The following is a 16,342-nucleotide window of genomic DNA, read 5'->3' on the forward strand; positions in this document are numbered from 1 at the left end:
GGTATAACTCAACTGCAGAATGCTTGTCTAGAATGCATAAGGTCCTGAGTTTGATCTCCAGCACCATAAATAAAAATATATAACATGAAACCTAAATACACTGCTATTACCTCTAGTTCACCAGTAAACAGAGAAGGAAGAGAGGAGGCAAAGCATTCCTTCCCTGCCAGGCTCAGCAATGCTTGAGTTTCTGACTGCTTAAATCTTCTTGAGGTCCCATAAATGCAGTTCTTCTATTTATTATTTATTTATCTTTAATTTGACAGGTACAATTTTATGTGTTTATCATATACAGAAGGATGTTTTGAAGTATATATCTATGTACATTGTAAAATGCCTAAATCTAGCTAATTAACATATGAACTCTTCACACCATCACTTTCTTAGCATTTTTCAAGAATCCAATATACAGTTATTAACTATAGTCATATATCTGAGAACTTATTCCCTCTATCCAACTAAAATTTCTACACTTTGACTAACATCTCCCCAGCCTCACACCCCACCTCACAATCAGTCCAAGCTTTGGTAATCACCATTTCAAATCCGATGAGATCAACTTTTTTAGATTCCATAAATAAGTGAGATCAAAAGGTGTTTGTGTTTTTGTGCCTGGATTACTTTGCTTAATATAATGTCTTTCAAATTCACCTACATTGTCACAAATGACAGGATTTATCATTTTATGGCTAATACTATTCCACTACTTGCATGTATCACATTTTCTATATCCATTCACACATTAATGGACACTTAGGTTGATTCCAATCTTGGCCTTTGTGAAAAATGATACAATAATAATGGATGTGCAGATAGCACTTCAACATATTGATTTCACTTTCTTTGGATATATGCCCAGTAGTGGGACTTCTGGATCATATAGTAGTTTCATTTTAGTTTATTCAAGAACCTCAATATTGCTTTCCATAATGGAGGCACTAATTTACATCCCTACCAACAGTGTGCAAGGATTCCTTATTCTTCAAATTATTCCCAATATTCATCATGTTTTGTCTTTCTATAACAATAATTCTAGTTGGAATGAGATGATGTCTTATTGTGGTTTTAATGTGCATTCCCTGGATGAGTAATTCATCAAATACATACTCGCAATTTGTATGACTTCTTTTGAAAAGGTTTGATTCAACTCCTTTGCCCATTTTTAATTGTGTTTTTCTTACTACTAGGTTGTTCTTTATATATTTTGATATTAATCTCTCATTGAATATATAGTTTGCAATTTTTTTATATTAACCTCTCATTAGATAAGTAGTTTGCATTTTTTTCCTATTAAATTGGCCAGCTCTTCATTCTGTTAATTTAGAGGCATTATTTTAGTTTTGCTGCTTGTATTTTTGGAGTCTTGTTCAAAAAATCCTTTCCTATGTTTTGAAGCATTTCCCATATGTTTTCTTCTGGTAATTTTATTGTTTCAATTTTGAGTTGATTTTTGCATATTGTGTAGAATACAGATATAATTTTATTCAAGTGGTTCTTCTAACCATTACCAAAGTGTATATATATATATATATATATATATATATATATATATATATATACTCATTGGTTATATAATTGGTTACGTGGTTGTAGAGTTCTTTAAACTAAAAACAAATTTCACCTTTTTAGAACCAATGAGGAGTAAATGTATAGTATGTCATATTTAATTAATATTTATTGTAGGACAATATATAGAATACATTATTGAGGATGCATATTCCCTCATGTATAATGATTATGGGATCATCCTTTTCTGTGTTATATTTACTCTTCCTTAATAACTAGCTATGCCACAAGAACAAAATTTGAAAAAAGTAAGACAAAAATGAGACACTCTAATTTAAGAAAGGAAGAGCAGGAGGAAGAGGAGGACGTGATGGACAAGGGCATAGATAGCATCTCAAGTCTACATGAAGATCCTCTCTAAGAGATGGGTCACACATACAAAGCTAGGCATTTGAGAGCCTAGAAATGACATACAAGCTTTGGCATTAAATGTTTTCTGTATTCCTTTAAAACACATTTATAAAAAACTCTTTTCATAGCTTTGAGTAAATAAGAACTTATTGTCTGAATATTTAGTCCATTAAACACTACTGTATTTATGATTACTACTACATAAATGTATTTGCATTTTCCATTGAAGGTAGAACTACATTAGCAAAGGACACTGTCTTAAAAAAATCTGACTCTCTAGAGCCAGATTCTGGCTTCCTCCAGAGTAGCTTATACAGATTCGAGAACACAAACTTTCAACTGATGTCCACAAAGTCCAGCTGCCTTTGTGGAAGTTGCAACTGCCTCATATGGGAGATAAAAGCTTGCCAGCAAGCATAGAGGAGGCTGCAATTTCCAGAGCAGAAACACTACAGGCAACTAATTCTAGAATCAATTCCACATGCCGTCCTTTCAAGTGTGGGGCTTGGGACAGCACATGACCTGTGCCTTTGGATCTGCAGAAATATTGAAAGGCATGCAGGATTTCCAGGTTCAATGCTGATGCCAGAATTAAGGAGCAGAAGCATCACTCTTCTGCTTTCTAACAGCCCACTTGGCCTTAGCTAGGAAGGAGAGGAATAATAATCATACAGTTAAATGAATCATTTTTCAGACTGAAGATGAACTTGAAACATTACTCATTAAAGCAGAACTTTCTGCAGGTGTCACTTCTCCAGGATGCTTGACCTATTCTGAGTCTTCTTCATTGTTTATAGCCCAGCATGGTGCCTGGCAAGCAATAAGAACCAGGAAATCGGTATTGAATTGAAATTGAGCCCAGTCTGCCTGCTTTAAAACAGTTACCCTGAGCCCAGAATCTATTCAAATGTTATTTCGTATACAGGTTGTTACAAGTGTTGACTCAGACTCAAGCATCTTCTTTAGCATTTTTTTTAGTTTGAATTCAACTAAATAATTTTACAAAATCAGCCAAGGAAATAATTTGGAAAAATGAATAGGTGAAAGAGTATCTAAGTCCTGAAGAAACAACAATTCTTTGGCCTGGCTAGCATTTCCATTTGTACAATTATTCTGTTCCTCTAAGGTTAGTAACACTTAGCCTACTGAAGATGTAAATATACCACACAGGGTATTAACTTCTGCCAATGGAAATAAAACTGTAATTGATTTGGTTCTGTGATTATTTAACATACAAACATGTACTCATTGACAAAAATGATGTCTGGACAACTGACATTGTATTTCTGCCAAATATCAAGCCGATGTTCATAAAATCTTACTGGAGGGCACCCAATGCTAACTATAGGATTTCAAACTGCTGATTTGCAGAGATGAATCATGAAGCAATCTACATTGTATGATTAATCAGAATTCCCATCCTTACCCATACTATGAAAAGAAGCCTAAATTTTCTATTTGGAAGCCACTTCAGAAAGCTTTCATTAATTTAAATTTCAGAGCAGATTTCTCCCCATTATGTGTATTCAACTAAAGGCCTATTAAACACAACACTATGATAAAAGTGAAAAAAAACAGAAGGCTTTTCCAAAGCATCCAGTTTATTTTATTCCAGAATCTAGAAGCATTACAAAATCCAGGGACTGCCTTACTTAGAATGTCTTGAAGACTAAAAAGTACTGGTAATATAGTGATTTCCAATTCTCTGCTATTTGCATAACATGTAAAACAAATGACTCCATGCTCCTTAAAACTGCCCCCAAATTAAGCAATGTAATAGTTGAAATTAGATGCATTTAATTCTAATTTAAAGACCATCTGTACTGAGCATGCTCTTCATAGAAATACTATTCAACTGAATCCTATCATAACTCACTTGGTTTATTTATTACACTTCATCTGGAGGAAATGTACATATTCAAAAAGTGGAATTATTTAAAGTTGATGCAAATTTACTTGCATGCTTAATGAAGTTTTAAGTTTAGTGTTAACTGAACTTTGTGAAATACACATATTGTTTCTTCCAGCAAGGTTTAATATTTGTGGTTTAAAAGGTTTTATTAGAGTTTTAGAGATGGCAAAAATTATGGAACATTAAACTAAGAGATTGAATGATACAATGCTCAGGATTTTATACATGTGTAGTAGAGGAGCAGGTTTCATGGAAATCACAAATGGAAGGGGATGTGTTGAGCATGGTCAACTGGGAAGGCTCCCAGCAAATACAAGTGACAGCTGTGCTGCCTCTCCATTACAGCCAGCACAAAAGGAGAAGAGAAAATGACAGCACTGAGGCAGTCTACAAATAACTAATCACTCCTGTTCACACCTTGATTTTTCAGTCTAAAGCCTGGCAGTGAACCTCAGGGATGCGGTTACCCACTTACAGAATAGCTTCCCATGATATACAATGACTATGAGCAGCATTACTACGCCAGTTCTAGTTATCTTTTCTCATCTCACCCCTGAAGCTCCCACAAAAAGAGATTATTTGTAAAAGAAATAAATAAATACAAAAAAATAAATAAATAGAGGTTAAGTTAGGGAAAACTGCATGTTTTCAGGACTCTTTATAAAACTGATTAGGTAGGGGAATAAAAAGTATGAAATGATTATATCATGCTGCATGCAGCCTGACAAGGCAATTCCTAAATGGGAGAATTTTCTACAGCTGCAGATTTTTAGCTATGTGTAAAGTGTGACTGACAAGCTACAAACATAAATTAGGGGAACTAAAAGGAAGGCATTTAGCAACTTTTCTTTTTCCATTTCCTATATTTCAATAATTTCATGATGACAAGTTGAGGGGGGGAGGAATTCCTAAAGGCATGAATGTACAAGTTTAATATAGCAATAAAATAATATTTTAGGACAATGATAGCTCTGATAAAAATATTTAGTTAACACACCATAAAAAGAAATGGGGAGGAGGTTCATTCATTTGCAGTTTCTTAAGTTATAGAAATGAAAGCAGGCTGTTCCTTTTACAAGACAAAAGAAATGCCATTTAGTAGTTTGACTATCAACTCTGTTTCAAAGATCATTGATCTGATTAGATAGACCACACTTCTAAATGATTTTAATATTATATTATGCTACCAGTTTACTGCACATATGTACACCTGGCTTCTTATTACTTATTAAACATGTTTATATAAAATTGGCTTTATGAATCTTAAAGTAAATGTATAAGAGTCAAAATTCAACATCCCATACTTACTAATGGAAAAATGAAACATGGAGTTCACATTTTTTTTAAAAATCAATTCTCTGTTTTTTAAAATCCAGTTTTCTGTATGTCATATAAAATAGTATAGAACATGAATTATCCAGAAAAATTCCTCAGCTGTCTACTTCATTTGGCAATATGAGCACAATCCATGTTTACAACTGTGAAATGCAAAGGGAAGATGCTTTAAATATATATCAGGCTAGCGTAATCTAAGCATATTGTTTTGCTGCAGTTCCTTTTCAGAACTGAATAGCAATATACAGTCCACTATGCTGAAAGCCTCTAGCTTTCCAAAACTGGAACGCCTTCGCCAGTAAATCACAACTGTTTCACCATATGCCTCTTTGTTCTGCCAGGCATCACCAACCTCTTCTACATTTAAGCAAATTTCATTATATTATAGCTCAGAGCAATGCTCATTAAAAAGTATTACTGAAAAATGTCAAGTTGTTTTTATATGGAAACTGGAATTTATTTTCTACTGAGAAGTCCGATATTATTGAATGCAAGACATTTTTAAAACATTGCTCTCATTTCCAAAGTTGTTTTGAAAATTGTCAGTTTCTATCTTGATTGTGAGAGTTCAAGTTGCCACATGATTGTGTGAAGGACCTTTTGTCCATACCAGTTAATGTTCACTAGTATTTCACATTGATATAAACTACCTTTGATGTAAAATTTACCTATGATATAAAGTCTGCCAGTTGATATAAAACTACCTTTCTGGAGCCAGCCTAGACTTGGATTAGTGAAAAATTTCTCTGTCTCTTGACATCTATACCCATCCTTTCATTGATTCGTCTATTCTCCTCCCACCAGACTCTCCCACCCAGTCTTCCTGATGCTTGACCTACGGGTCATACTTTAAGTGACTATAAACTTCATTATATCCTATTCATTTTATATAGTAAGATACAGTCCAAAGAACACGGGATTAGAAATCTCAATCCTACCACTTTAAATTGTGTGAGCTTCAATAAGTCATTTAACCTGTCAGAGCCTCTGTTTGCTCATTTATAAAACAGAATGACCACAGTTGGAAGCCAACTGTCATAAACACAAAATTCAGTAATGCATGTTCCCACATGATATATCTCATTTACCACAACCAAGAGCAAAACCAGAAAACTGAGTTGGAAAGCACCAAGTTCTTTTCCAACAGGTTTCCTTCTCTTCAAAGGGTACAGCCCACCAGTCATTGAGTCTGTGATCCAGAAACGACTGGATTAATTTTCACTACCAGCTGTAATTAACTTTAGTACTGGATTCAATGAGGTCTCATAAAATGTTGGGCTTTAAACCACGAAAAAAAACAAACCGCTCTTGCTACCTCTGAGGAAAAAGAATGTTTTTGATACTATGAGGAAAAATCAGATATACTCATGTTGGATCACAGTATACATTTTTAATATTTATTTATTTAATTGTGTGGTACTAGAGATTGAACCCAGGGTCACAGTCATGCTAAGCAAGTGCTCTACCCATTGAGCTGCAGCCCCAACTTTTATAAATTTTTAAATTTCTGTTTTTGTGATAAGGTCTCACTAACTCTACACAGGCTAATCTCAAATTCATGATCCTCCTGCCTCTGCCTCCCAAGTGGCTGGGATTATAAATGCACACTACTATGCCCAGCTCACAGTATATGTTTAAACCACAATAACAACAGTAGAAATAATCATTACTAACCCAAAGATTGTTCTTTAACACTTGGCAGAATCATTCACTGCCAATTTCTAGGGTGTCCCTAAAATGAGGACCAATCCTGAGGACAAGCAGAATCTTGTTGTGAGGCCTCCTTTATGCTAATCTACTATACTTCTATGCAGTACAATCTGGATAAAAGTGGAAATCAAGGTCAATTTTGATGGAAAAGAAGATACAAAAAGATATCTAGGGAGACAGTAGCCAACAGAATAAAGATGGGATGGGAACAAAGAGGGTCTTAGTTTGACTTGCTAATGCTTATGAGGAGACTTTAAGCAGAACTGTGAGTGAGTTACCCATATGTAATCTTCGGGCCTTTCTTTGCACTTTCTTATGCTACAATCTCTTTTCTTCTGATGGGAACCTTTCTCTGGTATTGCCTATCTCCTTAGCAATGAGAGAATGGAGGCCCTCCAAATCGACTGTCATGAGTCTATCTCAACTCTATTTTCTACTTATGGCTTTATTTGGAATGCAATTACAAGGACAGAACTTTCCATTTCACAAACATAAGGGTGACATTGAAGCTAAAGAAAAGTATATTCTAGGTGCCAGCACAGAAATTACATTTTTTTGGAATGGAGGCATGACTCAACTAGTAGAGTGCCTGCCAAGCAAGTTTAAGGCTCTGGGTTGAAACCACAGCACTACACACACACAAACACAAAGAAAAGAAAAAAAAAGAAAAGAAATTAGATTTGTTCAAGTACATTAAACTGTTTTTTTGGGGAAAGAACTCAAACAGAATGACAAAAAGAACAATTAGATTTCACTAAGTAAAAGAAATACAAGCACTTTCTATATTCTATTAACACATACTTATCAAGAGCCTAAAAATGCCCATACACTTTGTCTTAGCAATTCATATGAGAAACACAGACAAAATTTTTTGCTTCAAGGTGTTCATTGTAGAAATATTAGAAGGATAAATCTTTGGAAACAACCTATATATCCAAAGTAGAAAAATACCAAGTATATTAAGGAACTCACATAAAGGATAGACAATTGATTTTTAAAATGTCAGAGGAATAAAAAAATCTTGAAGTATTAATATCAACATGATCCCAAAAAATTTTGTTTACCATATGCAGATAAAAAGATTAGGACATAAAATCAAGATTTAGGAATGTTGGAAGAGTCAACATTTTTTAACTTTTTCCCTTAAAGCACTTTTTGAGTACTCCTAATCAAATTAATAAATATAATCCATACAGGTTGGGTATTTATGTATTAAAACTGAAAGTTTAATTTTAGCAGGCAGTTTTCAAAAGATGGTTGCGTTGCTGTGACTAAAAGAATGTTTTAAGGAAGTAAGACAGACTAATGTGAGAAAGCTGGTTTTATTTTTAAATAGGATACTTTTCTTGATGACACACTTAAGCTAATCTTATTCTCTTAAATGACAGGATTTCTATATTAAAGAAGTAGAATGTAGTGACAAATCATGTCTCTTAATTATATAAGGACACACACACTTTGTAACCAACTATGTAATTCCACAGAAATTGTGAAAATGTTAGATCAGATTTGAGCACTAAATTAAGTCTAAATTATTATAGAATCAATCAAAAAGTGTTATGCTAATATGGAGAAGAGAATGATCCAGAGATGGGAAGGGCCAGCTTCCTAAGAGTTGAATTAGAACACCTGGATCCAGTCACTCCAGAAGAGAGACTCCTTAGACTTCCTGTAACATGAACCAATTAATCAGTTTGCCCTTTTGAAAAGGAAAGGAGAGTTATGACTATAGCCTGACCAATACATGCAGGATGAAGACTATGAAAGAGAAGAAAATTAACAGTATAGAAAACTGAGTCTCAGAAGTAAAGGAGAGAAAATCGACAATGATTATGTTATCAGACCAATCTTAATATAAGAAAATAGCTCAACACTAAAGCAATACAGAATGAGTCATAGCTCTCATTATTCATATAACATCATCTTTTTAAAAAGTTCTCAGTCAAGTACTGCTCAGTATAGCAATGTCTGAATCTGGTCAACCTATCAATTATCTTGTAGGTGACCAAGCAATGTTGGGTGTGGAATGAGCATACCTGGGAAGGTTCGGTGCTACAAGACTGAAGGCTGTCTGGAGGAGAGGGTAACATTTAACAGTCTCACTATTCCCAACAACTGGAACTTCTGTCCAGTATTGTCTTACAAGACTTCCGGACATGTTCAAAAGGAAGAAAGGTAGCAAATATTAAGGACACTATTTTCACTCTCTTCCTTGAAGGCATCTGTATACATTTAGAATGGAATGGATAGCTGTCCTGCATTGCTTTATAATTTTTATGTGTCTTGAGTACAGTTGGAAGAGATTCATGAAGTCTGTATTTATTTGAAAATTTCAAGTTTTACTAAAACCAAAACAAGAAAGCAGGAAAAGCTTAACAAACTCACAGGCCAAATCCAACACTTTAATGCAAATGTCAGATTTCTAGACTCAAGAATCAAGTATGGTGGATTCTCTTTCCTTTGTTTCATATTATTTCATGACAAAGCTACAATTATGGAGATTAGAACTTCCAGCCTTTACTTAATAACTATCTTTCTCATGACAAAGATTAATTAGTTGAAAGACCAAATCTAGATGCTAATAAAGTCTTAGCTATGATTTAATGCATAGAAGTTTTATTCATTAAAGAGCAAGAAACAAAGGTAGACTATATCATCCTCCTTATGTATGAGCTATTTAAAAAATATCCATTAGGCTGTAATTTTTTTTCTTTCACCCATAAATGAATTGTGGTGGTGGCACTTTTTGTTGCCTCATTTTTTCTCATCCCAATGTAATATGGTCTTCTATCTTTTTGTTCACAGAGGTCCTGTATTCAACTTCATGTCAGGAAGCAAAAAGTAAAGCAAAAACCCCTGCAGAGAGCTCTCTCTCATTTGTTCTCACCAAACTAATCACAAAGTTTCTGCTTCCAAGATGATCAGGCAATTCTTTCTAAGTCAATTTAGAGCAAATCAAGTAGACTGATTGGTGATTCAAGTTTGTATCTCACAAAATGGTTGTAACTCAAGGGAATATATCAGAAACCTGTCCACAAGATTTAGTTGTTTGTTAATATGAGGATTATCTTCAAAGTAAGAATAAGAAGCAATCATTGATGCTTGGCAAAAGCATAAATATGGGAGCAACACTGTGCACAGGTGACCTCAAAACAATTTTTGATATTTTTCATAACAAATCACATTTGATAATGAAATAGTGGAATAATCTGTATATTGTCTGTGTATATATTTCTAGCTAAAAACAAATAATCCATAAAAACTCTTTTTTGTTTGTTTGTTTCAGAGTAGAACTTGCAATCTTCACAGTGCACTGGGTACAAAGTCCTGCCAAAAAGATAGAAGTGATAAAGGAAGTCAGAGACTTCCAAAACTCTAGAATATGTTCTACAAAGGAGTATATATTTTAGCTTACACTTCTGGATAACTTACCCATGTCAAGACAACTAGCATGAAAAAAGAGGTGCTGACCAGGAATGAGGCAACACTACTACATCTTGGCATTTGATTTAAGGTAAGTCAATTAATTACTCTGCATATCAGCTTCTGTATCTACTAGGTAAAGTAATCAAGTTATTTGGAAGAATCCAATGAAACAATGTGTAAGAAAGAACATTGAGAATACTATGTCTGGAATGAGTGAGACATCAGTTATAAAAGGGTGAATATGTCAGAAACATTAGTAAGTTTCAGAATAAACCCTAAGGTCTATTTTTGCTTTGGTTAAAGAGGAGAGGGTAAAAGGTGCTTATTATATTCTGTGGATAGAGGTGATGGGAAACACTGTGACCAAGAGTTTTATTAATTAATCTGGAAATTTTCCTAATTAGTGCTTAGCATTATTAATATAAACAAGCTCTCTGTGTGCATGTGTTTCATTTAATAAATAAATAACTGATAAAAGATTGCTGGGGTGAAGATCACTCTTATGTTATATCTTCTACCACCAATTATTTGGAAGGACAGGTGTTCTCCACTTATCAAGTCTCAGGAAGGTGCCACAAGGAGAATTACAGCGCTGGGACAAGCAGATCATAGAGTCAGTTTATGCTTCAAGAAACTCTATTTAGTGGTGATTACACATAGGTCATTTTAAAAAATCTCACTGCACACAGCCTGATCCTGTACTACTCAAACACGTCCATTGTTATGATTCATTGTTCTTCAAAGGCCTCAAGTTGGTATTCAGTATTCCACTGGGAGCTTGGAGAACGTATCTGTCCCTTCACTGAATTACTATGTAAGTTTCAACACGTCTTTTCATCAGCACAAGAGTCCAGACAACCTAGGCTCTGTAAATTCAGAGAAAAGATCTTGCATTTTGTAGCACATGGATTGGGGGTTAGTCACGCGCATTTCTTCTTCCTAGCTATAGGTCTCTGTTCAGGCTTTTCCCTTTTTTTAGTTCCCTCTGCTTATATTTAAATCCCTAGCCAAATTTATCTTTGCCCCCAGGCTGGGTGTCATCTCCTTTATGGGGACTATTCTAATGAGGGGAGATTCTCTTTCAGTAGTCTTTACAGAAATGTCATGAGGCTCTTCTACCCACCTCAAAACCATCTCTTCTAGTTTTCTTGTTAAACTACATCTATTCCATCCATATTTATTGTCTCCCTTCATGCAAAATCTCTAAATGTATCTCTGATCCCAACACTGTAATTTAAAACAAATTAAAAGCCTTGCAGCCCACTGTAGCAGTGATTTTCAGTTACATGTAAATTGGGGTTGGGGGTGGTTAATAGTAGACATAAAAACTCAGTCAGATGCAGTAGAACAGTCCTTCTAGGGCTGTCCCTACTTAACAGGAGATGAAATTGATTGCTCATTATCATCACTCCTATCTGTTCACATTGTTTCTTCCTCAGCTCAAGAGTTCTTATCTCTCACTCAACACCTCCCAATTGATTTTCTCTACAGTCTTGTTCTGTTAACCATGGCCCCAACAATCAATTCATTCTCTATTTTCCTTGTTGGATCTCTCCATGTCTTAAAGATTCAATCCAAACGTCTCAACAAGGTAGAGAAAGTTATCACAGAGCTGGTTGTGATGCAAACGTCTGTAATCCCAGCATTTGGGAGACAGAAAGAGAAAGAGAACATGAGCACAAGCCAGTGTACTGGCCTTCCCTTGTGTTCTGGCTCATTTTTTTCCCATTCTCTGCTCCCCTCCTCCTTTCCTAGACGATCTAAGAGTTAGCCAGTGCTGCAGAATTACTTGAAGTTCTCTAAAAGAGAACTTCACCATCCTCAGAGCTTTCACACAAATGTTTCTCCAGACTGAGTATCACGTCACCTTGTCTGACTAAACAGGTTACTTACCTTACATTCTTGAAGATCCCCTTCAAACTACTGATGAATGGATCAAGAAAATGTGGTACTTGTACACAGTGAAATTTTACTCAGCCATGAAGAAGAATGAAATCTTATCATTTGCAGGTAAATGGATGGAACTAGAGAACATCATTCTGAGTGAGGTTAGCCAAGCTCAGAAGACCAAAAATCATATGTTCTCCCTCGTATGCGGACTTTAGATCTAGCACAAATGCAGCAATGTACTTGGACTTGGATCACATGATGAGGGGAGAGCACATATGGGAGATATAGGAATAGGTAGAAAACCCAAAACATGAAAGCGTTTGATGTCCCCACTCCAGAGGAACTAATACAGAAACCTTAAAGCAACAGAGGTCAACACGAGAAGGGGATCACCAGTGTAAAGATCAGTTAGAGATGAATAAACATGGGTTGTAACACATGTGTACAAGAAAGCAAAGCTAGGAATCTTTCTGTATAGCTATCCTTAACTCAACTAGCAAAAATGCTTTGTCTTCCTTGTTATGCTTATGTCTTTTCTTCAACAAAAATAGAGATAAGGGCAGAACAGGCTGTGCCTGGAAGTGAGATGGGGAGAGGGGGAGAGGATGGGATGGGGAGAGGGGTGGGAGGGAGAAATGACCCAAGCAATGTATGCACATGTGAATAAATGCATAATTTTTTTAAAAAGAATAAATATAGAATTTTTGAACCTGTTGAAATCACCATAAGAAGGGGACTAAGGTAAAAAGAAGAAAAATAGAGATGAACTAATTCAGGTTATAGTACCTATATACATGGAAATGTCACAGTGAAATTCCCTGTGTAGCTATCTTAAACAAATGAAAACATCAGTTTTTTTCTTTTACAAAATCAAAGAATTGGAGGGCAGAACGGGTTCTTTCTATTGGTACTAGTGGGAGCGGGGAGAATGTGGGGAAAGGGCATGGGAGGGTGAATATAGTGCAAATACCATGTACACATGTGTGTAAATGGAAAAACAAGACCTGTTGAAACTATGCCAGGAATGGGGGGGGAGAGGGAATAAAGGAGAATGATGGAGAAGGTGAATTTAAGTATGATATATTGTAAGAACTTTTGTAAATGCCACAATGTACCCTCCCACAGCAAAACAACGAAAAACAAAAATAAAATAAAAAGCTACAGCAAATCCTTTAAAAAAAAAGACCCCCTTCAATGACTGCCTCCTACTTAATGTCCCCTTCAGTGCTGAAGGCTTTGTAGGAATCTGCCTTCATTTTCCCTTAGATTCTGCACAGTCTACCTCACATGACTTCATTTACCTGTATGGCTTCTATCACCTTTCCTCTTGATTATCAGGCTTTATTTTTCCTTTTCTCATTTGTTAAATAGACTCAATGTGTAGTATTATATTTAACAAGGAACAGAGGAAGAGAGGGAGGCAGTGTAGCAAAAGATTGTGGGACACATTCAGTTGTTTTGTGACTCTGGACAAATCTAACCACCTTATGGCCAATTTCTTCAGCTTCATATAAGATTAAAAATGTAATTCTCTATCCACCTCTTCAAGTTCCTGGAACTGAAAGCTATGTGGTATTACTATTAATTAGTCTCAGCTGATTACTTCATTTTCTGACTGCCTGAAACATTCTTTGGTACATGGATTTTCAACTTTAGCATCAGAGGGAGCTGGGATCAGGTCCACCTGTTATCTTACAACTAATTGCCTGTTATTTAATTTCTCTAGGCCTCAATTTTTCCATCTGTAAAATAACAATGACTACCCCACTCATTTTAGTGGTGGCTAAGTGAGATGATAGATATAAGGTACACAGCTTAATTTGTGCCTAAGAGCTTAATTAATGGTTTTTCTTCTTCCTCCTCCTTCAGATTATTACTATTACAATAGGAACTTAGTAAATACTTGATGCATTGAAATTAATTAGAAGAAAACATTTAACATCAAGGATCCAAATTTCGAGTTCTGCTTCCTGATCAATATGTGATGGGAGAAAGGGCTGGTGCTCTAACAGAGAGATTCTTTCTCTTCCAGCATATGTAGAATTCTCTCCCTTCCTCTTGCAACTGCCAGTGGAGCAAATATTACATCCTATGAAGCCACTTACATGACTTCCTATAACAGCTAGTGATCTGCCTTCCCTGCTGTTTCCTCAGGGAAATTTTCAGCTGACTTAACTCCTCTTGGAAGTTAGGAGTGCCCTAGTTTCCCTTCTAATGACACTCCCACTGAGACGATATATGACACATCTTGGGGAAGCCTTAGAACTAAAGAGAAGGTTAAGGCTGGGGACATCCATCAGTACTCTCTTTAGCTGGAGAAGAAATATCACTCCTCCCTTGTCTCCTTGGTCCACATCTCTCTGTTCTAAGGATCTTTTCATTTCACTGGTCAGATAGAGATCAACAGGCAAAAACCCTTGCAGAGCAAGAGAGACACCATCTACTTCTCTCCCTTCCTTTCACATAGATTTCTTAAATGACACACTATGCCAACTACTGTGATTCTAGGGATACAAGGCTAAACAAACAAAGCCCATGTCCTTACAGAATCATGAGACAAAGAAACGTGCACTCGTGCCTTTAGAATTCCAAGCTTAATAAGGCGTTCAAATATATAACTGATATAACTTGTATTTAAAACCAAGTTTTAAATATAAATATTTCTTTTTTGGAGGGGGACAATAATCTCTTAGCAATTGACTCAACTCTGGCTACAGAGAATGTGAAACTGGGTAACACATATTGAACACCTACTGTGTACCATAACTCTTGCTCAGTCTTTTCCAGGTATTTTTACTTGCTTGTCACACACACATACAGATCTTTGTGTAATAATATGCATATCATTCTACACATTTTACATATGAAGAAATAGACCAGTAAAACAATTTAACTATATCAGGAAACTTTCAAAGCACAATACAGAATTTGAGGACTACTTTCTTTCCTTCTATTCAAGTAGGCTTTATCAGGTTCTCTTGTGTTCATACTCCTGATTGTTTACTTCAAGAGATAAAATACCTAAACTTCTGGAACATAACACAGGACTGTAGGAACTAGGGAAAGAAACAGAGAGGAGGAGAGAGAGAGAGAGTGAGGAGAGGGAAATGGAGACAGAGAAGCAGGGGGAGAGGAACTCCTCCCAGACATAAGATAAATACAAGTTGTCACAACAAAAAGAAAACTCTCACCACCTATGTGCTTCTCCATCTCTTCTCACTTCTCTCTATTTCCTTGTCACCATTCCCTCCTGGGCAAGATGGGGGTGGCTACTGATCATTATAGCAAAACAAGGATTAGAGTCAATTGCAGGCTGGTGAGGTGTGTGTAAATTTGAGGGAGAATCGAAGAGAATGTATTATATGGATCCCAAGGTAGTTCTAATCAACATTTCTTTCTACATGCATCAACAGAGTCAATTTGAAGGTAAGCATGTACAGAATAACAGCGCACTTACTTACGTGGTATATCAGCCATACTTCTAGTAAGTGGAAAAATCTGAAATATTTAAACAGGGCAGTGGAAAAGTGTTGGGTGGTTGGAGCAGGTAAGAGACAATAGTAAAAACAGTGAAGCAGCATTTTTTTTTTTTTTTAAAAAAAAGGACTTTAAAAGCTCAACAGAGCTGGAACTATAGCAGAACAGCAGTATCTTTCTAGATACTGGCAGACAATCTGATACACACCAGCAATATGTTAAATTAATTCCTTGCTGTTGGTCACATGTGAAACTAAGGTTAACATTCTCAGTGAGTGATGGTCTTTGTCCCTAGGATCGGAAGGAAATTTTGAATGATCTGGCCCATTGCATTTACGCTGCTAATTAGACAATTAGAATGCCTGTGTGACAACAAAGCTCTCAACCATCATGAATCACAGCTACATTTATTTTAAAAAGAGGGTTCATAACAGTGAAAACATATTACTTTAACATTTCTTCCAAGAAACAGAAGTCAGGGAACACCAGGGAAGCAAGGTTTCTATCTATCAGGAGGAATAGGAATAGATTTTGACATGCTTGGCTAAACATTTTCTCCATGGTTTATGGGATGAGGTGTCACTTACATGGACACCTTACATGGGATGAAATTGTGATTTGAGAAGTACTTACATGAGAAGCACCTGAATTCTGTGTAAACTCAAGTATTCCTCA

General features: G+C 35.7%; 1 protein-coding gene across 43 annotated transcripts in view; it reads right to left on the bottom strand.

Annotated features, from left to right (window-relative positions):
• Positions 1-16,342, bottom strand: part of Nrxn1 (neurexin 1) — a 1,065,367-nt gene that overhangs the window by 794,736 nt on the left and 254,289 nt on the right. The window lies entirely within an intron of this gene.

The sequence above is a fragment of the Castor canadensis genome, chromosome 12, assembly GCF_047511655.1.
Source record: "Castor canadensis chromosome 12, mCasCan1.hap1v2, whole genome shotgun sequence".
NCBI classification, from domain to species: Eukaryota; Metazoa; Chordata; class Mammalia; order Rodentia; family Castoridae; genus Castor; species Castor canadensis.